The sequence below is a fragment of the Sminthopsis crassicaudata genome, chromosome 3 (assembly GCF_048593235.1).
Source record: "Sminthopsis crassicaudata isolate SCR6 chromosome 3, ASM4859323v1, whole genome shotgun sequence".
Classification (NCBI taxonomy): Eukaryota; Metazoa; Chordata; class Mammalia; order Dasyuromorphia; family Dasyuridae; genus Sminthopsis; species Sminthopsis crassicaudata.
In genome coordinates this window covers 546,209,051-546,217,343 of record NC_133619.1, presented here as the reverse complement: position 1 = coordinate 546,217,343, position 8,293 = coordinate 546,209,051, and positions in this window count along the sequence as shown.

The window sequence follows — 8,293 nt, the reverse complement described above, 5'->3', positions numbered from 1 at the left end:
CATATGTTGTTGCATCTTAGCTTTGAAGGCTGCATTAAGTGCACAATCATCTGCAAACAAAAAATCATGCACCAACCCTTCACTTCAGTTTTGGTTTATAGCCTTTTTCAAATTGAAGAATTTACCATCAGCATAGGAGCTGACTTTGATTCCATGTTTGTCCTCTTTGAAGGCATTTGACCACATGGCTAAAAACATCAAGCTAAAAAGCACGGGGGCTAGCACACAACCTTCTTTCACTCTACTGGTGACTGAGAAATCTCAAGAGCATTGTCCATTGTGCAGAACTTAGGCAATCATGCCATCATGAAATTGATATACTATACTATACTATACTATACTATACTATACTATACTATACTATACTATACTATACTATACTATTCTATACTATATTATTCTGTTATACTATACTATTCTATACTATATTATACTCTACTATTCTATGTTATACTATACTATACTATTCTATATTATACTGTACTATGCTATTCTATACTATACTATTCTATGTTATACTATACTATGCTATACTATTCTATGTTATACTATACTATTCTATACTATATTATACTCTACTATTCTATGTTATACTATACTATACTATTCTATATTATGCTGTACTATGCTATTCTATATTATATTATTCTGTTATACTATACTATTCTATGTTATACCATACTATACTATTCTATACTATTTTATATTATACTGTACTATGCTATTCTATACTATATTATTCTGTTATACTATACTATTCTATGTTATACTATACTATACTAGCAACCAAATTTTGATATAATTTTCCATAAGCCATCATGACTGACTGTCAAAGGCCTTGCTCAGATCTACAAGTGTATACAGACCTCTGCTTTGCTCCTGGTATTTCTTGAGGAGTTGTCAGGCAATAATTACCATATTGACTATTCTTCAGCTCATTTGAAACATGGACAGTGGAGGAATCCTTGAACTCCTGAGGTGTAATCCCTTGCCATATAATCTGAAAAATTTCAATCAGCTTTTGTATAAGCACTGGACTTCCAACCTTGTAAATCTTGTAAATTTCAGTCATTTTGTATGAACAATGGATCTTCTTCCTTATAAATCTCAGCTGGAATAGAATCAGCACCAGGTGCTTTGCCACATGAAAGCCTAATGGCATTCAAAACCTCTTCTTCAATTGAAACTTCAGCTAAGGAGTTATTGATTTCAACTTAAGGTAAACAATCAATAATTTCAGCATTGATTGATGACAGACTGTTGAGAACACTATAGAAGTGTTCAGCCCATCCTTCTAGGATCATGTCTTTATCACTAAAGATTTATAACCGCATCTCAACTACTCAGTGCTGATGGTGTGTGGCACCATCAGCACTGAGTAGTTGAGATGCGGTTATAAATCTATACTATATTATATTCTATTCTACTATTCTATGTTATACTATACTATACTATACTATTCTATACTATTCTATGTTATACTATACTATACTATACTATACTATACTATACTATACTATACTATACTATACTATACTATACTATACTATACTATTCTATGTTATACTATTCTATGTTATACTATACTATACTATACTATACTATACTATACTATACTATACTATACTATACTATACTATACTATACTATTCTATACTATTCTATGTTATACTATTCAATGTTATACTATACTATACTATACTATACTATACTATACTATACTATACTATACTATACTATACTATACTATACTATTCTATGTTATACTATTCTATGTTATACTATTCTATGTTATACTATACTATACTATACTATACTATACTATACTATACTATACTATACTATACTATTCTATACTATTCTATGTTATACTATTCAATGTTATACTATACTATACTATACTATACTATACTATACTATACTATACTATACTATACTATACTATTCTATACTATTCTATGTTATACTATACTATTCTATACTATTCTATGTTATACTATTCTATGTTATACTATTCAATGTTATACTATACTATACTATACTATACTATACTATACTATACTATACTATACTATACTATACTATACTATACTATACTATTCTATGTTATACTATTCTATGTTATACTATTCTATGTTATACTATACTATACTATACTATACTATACTATACTATACTATACTATACTATACTATACTATACTATACTATACTATACTATACTATTCTATACTATTCTATGTTATACTATTCAATGTTATACTATACTATACTATACTATACTATACTATACTATACTATACTATACTATACTATACTATACTATACTATTCTATACTATTCTATGTTATACTATACTATTCTATACTATTCTATGTTATACTATTCTATGTTATACTATTCTATGTTATACTATTCTATGTTATACTATACTATACTATACTGTACTATACTATACTATACTATACTATACTATTCTATACTATTCTATGTTATACTATTCTATGTTATACTATACTATACTATACTATACTATACTATACTATACTATACTATACTATTCTATACTATTCTATGTTATACTATTCTATGTTATACTATTCTATGTTATACTGTACTATACTATACTATACTATACTATTCTATACTATTCTATGTTATACTATTCTATGTTATACTATTCTATGTTATACTATACTATACTATACTATACTATACTATACTATACTATACTATACTATACTATACTATTCTATACTATTCTATGTTATACTATTCTATGTTATACTATTCTATGTTTACTATACTATACTATACTATACTATACTATACTATACTATACTATACTATACTATACTATTCTATACTATTCTATGTTATACTATTCTATGTTATACTATTCTATGTTATACTATTCTATGTTATACTATTCTATGTTTACTATACTATACTATACTATACTATACTATACTATACTATACTATTCTATGTTATACTATTCTATGTTATACTATTCTATGTTATACTATTCTATGTTATACTATTCTATGTTTACTATACTATACTATACTATACTATACTATACTATACTATACTATACTATACTATACTATACTATACTATTCTATACTATTCTATGTTATACTATTCTATGTTTACTATACTATACTATACTATACTATACTATACTATACTATACTATACTATACTATACTATACTACACTATACTATTCTATACTATTCTATGTTATACTATTCTATGTTATACTATACTATACTATACTATACTATACTATACTATACTATACTATACTATACTATACTATACTATACTATACTATTCTATACTATTCTATGTTATACTATTCTATGTTATACTATTCTATGTTATACTATACTATACTATACTATACTATACTATACTATACTATACTATACTATACTATACTATGCTATTCTATGTTATACTATACTATTCTATACTATATTATACTCTATTCTACTATTCTATGTTATACTATACTATACTATTCTATACTATTCTATGTTATACTATTCTATGTTATACTATACTATACTATACTATTCTATACTATTCTATGTTATACTATTCTATGTTATACTATACTATACTATACTATACTATACTATACTATACTATACTATACTATACTATACTATACTATACTATACTATTCTATACTATTCTATGTTATACTATTCTATGTTATACTATACTATACTATACTATACTATACTATACTATACTATACTATACTATACTATACTATACTATACTATGCTATTCTATGTTATACTATACTATTCTATACTATATTATACTCTATTCTACTATTCTATGTTATACTATACTATACTATTCTATGCTAAAAATACTTTGGGTTGTTACTATCAGCAGAAAAATAAATTTCATCTGCCTTCTTATTGAGCCAAGTTTCTCTAAAAAAAAAAAATGCCCTAAGTTTCAATTATACTTTACTTTGGATAGAATTGAATGACAACTTCTTAGAGATAGATACACTATCCTGCTGGAATACCCTGTGGAGTTCTCATTTTTCATTTAGCAGCTTCTGAATTTCCCCATCATTTTCATCAAACTAATCTTGATATTTGCAAGTGTTATGACCCAGAAGAACAAATGCAGTGTTGAACACCAAGTCTCTGAAAGTTGCCCTTTCTTTTTTTCCTCCATTGTTGCCAAATGGGTATTGGCTCAACTTACTCTCCAACTTGGCAATAAGCTCTTCCCTCTCAAAAAAGTGCTCTAATCTGAGGACATTAATTCTTCTAGTAGTCTTTTTGACTTGGGACCAACCCTTTTGTTGAATGCAAATATTGAGCTTGGAAAGGTTAAGTCTATGATCTGTCCAGCACTCAGATAGCCTTTGTCACTATTACATCCTATTTGTCTCTTCTTAAATCACATTGTCTATTAAATACCAATGTTTGCTGTGACGATGCATCCATGAAGCTTTATTGCATTTAGGTAAGTGAATACAATGTGGGTAAGGAGATAGTCATGAGATACACAAGTCTTCAATAGTAAATGACTATTGGAGTTGCTGTTTCCAACTTCTTTCTTCCCAAGGGCTCTGCCATGTCTGGTAGTCTGAGGCTACTTTAGTATTAAAGTAATCCATAATTATAAGCTTGTCCTCTCAGCACATTGATGATAAGGGTCTCAGATCTTCATAATTTTTTTTTACCTCATTAGAGTTTGTCATGGTGGGAGCATAAACACTGATGATTGTGGCATGGCATTTTCTTACAAGTGGCAACTGCATTGTCATGAGCTTATCATTCACTCCTTTTGGAAGGCATGTGAGCTTGTTTACTAGATTAGTTTTCATTGTAAAATCTATACCAGATTCACAGTGCTCACTTTTACTCTGGCCACTCCAGAAAAATATGTATCCAGCTCCTACTTCAGGAAGTTGACCTTCATTTACCAGCCTTGTTTCACTCAGGACTACTATTTGGATGCAATACCTGTTGAGTTCTCTCAGAACAAGAGCTGTTTTTCCTTCAGGTCTACTAGATTTTGTGTTGTCTATAAGTGTATGCACGTTCCATGTACTATTGGTGAGAGGAATAAGTTTTTCTGAAGCTTTTGTGCATTTTTTTAATGCCTCACCTACAGAATGGAATCCCCACCTGCTACAATAATCAGTCCAGGGTTGAGTAAGCAGACAGTTTTTTAGGGCACCTCTTCTAGCCCCTTCCTCACACATAGAGGTGAGCAGTGCAATCCTTAAAAAGCTGCTCAGATACCCAAAGGGCCTAATCCCATAGCTGCTCCCAGTGAGAAGACACCCGATAGCCTGGGCAGCCCACGTGCAAGGTTGTGACCACAGCTGCCAGTATATCCGCACCTGCTGCTTCATCACTCGTCCATGGCCACAGAGCTTTGGGATAGGTAGAAATGGGGAAATGGTGTGGTGATGTCTTTTGATTTGGGCATAAATTGGATTTAAGTGAGTTACACAAAGTCCTCAGTCTCACTTTCTCTTCTAAAGCCTCCACTGTCTAGTGGCAAGACAGAATAAAGACACTTCATGATACCTGCTTCACTGCTTTCATAATCATTGGAACAAATTGTTCTCATCCCTATACCAGGGGAAGTCTTTACATGCTTGGGGTAGACACCCCCAAATCATTATAGGATTTGAGTCTCTTTGGTTACTCTCAATCTGGGTCAGCCCATCTTTGAAACATGGCATAGCCACTGTGCATGCTACAGCTTTTTGGAGCCACAGATGAGAGTTAAGTGGATCAGGAAGACACCAAAGGTGGAAAACAGCCCTTAAAGGGTTTGGCAACCTTCACCCCAGAGGCACTAGTCTTTTCTAAATAAACCCTGTACCCCCGTCAAAATAGCTATAAAATGTATAAAATATTTGGAACTTACCTACAAACATAAGAGCAAAATTTCTTAAATACTTTTTATAGAAATAAAGACAAATAATTGGAAACAAATTAATTTTTCATAATTGGGTCATACCAATAGAATGAAAACATCCATACTACTCAAACTAATTTACAAACATTGCCATAGCAATCAAATTACCAAAAAGATAATTTTTAGAACTAGACAAAAGAATGACAAAACTCAGTTGAACAAAAAAATTTTAATCTCAAGAAAAGTATAAATAAATAAAGCATAAAAGTACATATAAAGTATAAAGTATAAAAAGTACAAATAAAAAGAACATAGTATTACCATTCCTCAAATAATATTATAAATATATAGTCATCAAAACTACTTGAATTTAGTTGTAAAACAACAGAATTTAAAACAGATTAGATAAAAAAACTGAAGCAGTAAGAAAGAATACCAAGTTTTGATAAACCCTAGAATTTTGAATGACTGAAGGGAAAACTCACCTTTTGAATAGAAGTACAAGGAAATTTGGAAAACAGTTTGGCAAAAAGTATGTCTTCATTGATTAGAACCAAGAAAACTTTGTATATAGTAACAACAAAATTATGAGATGATCAATGGTGATGGACTTGGCTCTTCTCAACAAGGCAATTCCAAAAGACTTGGGATGGAAAGTGCCATCCACATCCAAAGAAAGAATTACAGAGACTGAATGTGGATCAAAACATAGCATCTTCACCTCTTATTCTTGTTGTTATTGTTCACTTGTTTTTTTTTTCCTTTCTCAGTTTTTTCCCTTTTTTACCTAATTTTTCTTGTACAGCATGACAAATATGTTTAGAAGAATTGCAAATGTTTAATTTATATCAGATTGCTTGTTCTCTTGGGGAAGGAGGACAGGGAAGGAGAGGGAGAAATTTTAATATCCAAGATATATAGGGAATTGGCACAAATATGTGACATTAAATGTCATTTCCCAATAGATAAATTGTCAAAGAATGCCAATGATTTTTAAATATTCAAATTCTAATACATTTGTGATGGAAAGAGCCATACTCATCCAAAGAGAGAACCTATGGAAACTGAATGTAGATCAAAGCATAGTATTTTTGCCTTTTGTTTTTGGTGGTAGTGTTTGTTTGCTTGTTTGTTTGTTTTTTTCCTTTTTCATGTTTTTTTTCACTCTTGGTTTGATTTTTCTTGTACAGCATGATGAATATATATATATATATATGCTTGTATTGGTTTGCTCAGTCACAGCTGACCACACTATAATTTGCCTCTAATATAGTGATATCTTTTGGTCCTCTTTGAAAATGAAGGACAATTATCAACCAGCCAATTTTATTAAGCACTTACTGTATTCTTGTATTCCAGGTATCATGCTAAATGCTGGGAATACCAAGGAAGGCAAAAAATAAACTCTGTTCTCAAGGCATTTATAAAATAGGGTAGATAATGTAAATATCTAGGTACAAACAAGAAATGTACAAGAGTACATGAAGGTAGCTGGGGGATCAGGAAAAACCTTTTACAGAAAATGGGATTTGAGTTAAGTCTTTAAGGAAGCCAACGAAACTTAAGAGTCTTCTTCAAATGAGGAATTCACATTTGGTTTCTAGTTCTTTGAACCACAGAGAATGATCCACATTTGGTTTCTAGCTCTTTGTACCACAAAGAATGATGAGTATTTTGACATATATTGAACCTTTCTTTCTCTTTGACATTTTTTTGAAGATAGAGGCCCAAGTGTGAGACTGCTAGGTCAAAAGACAATTTAGTTACTTTTTTTCTTATAATTCCAAATTTGTAGCCTAAAATGTGAGTTTGAGAAACAGAGAGAATGGTAGTACCTTAACAGTAACAGAGAAGTTGAGGTATATAACCTCATACCTATCAGATTGGTTAATATGACAAAAAAATTAAAATTATAAATGTTGAAGAGAATGTCAAAAAATTGGGACATTGATGCATTGTTGATGGAGTTATTAACTGATCCAATAATTCTGAAGAATAATTTGGAACTATGCGTAAAGAGCAACCAAACTAACCTTTGATCTAGCAATAACACTATTGGGTCTGTATCCCAAAGAAATCATAAAAAAGGGAAAAGGGCACATATTAGCAAAATTTGGGATTTTTTGGTGGTAAAATAAAGGAAAGTGAAGGAATGCCTTCAATTGGGGAATGACTGAACAACCTGTAGTTTAGGAATATAATGGAATACTATTGTGCAAAAAGAAATGATGAGCAGGCAGATCTCAGATCTCTCTCTCTAGAAAGACTTGTATAAACTGATGCCAAGTGAAATGAGCAGAGCCAGGAAAACATTGTACAAAGCATTAGCAACATTAGCTGTAAATAATTTAGCTCTGCTCAGCAACAGAAAGA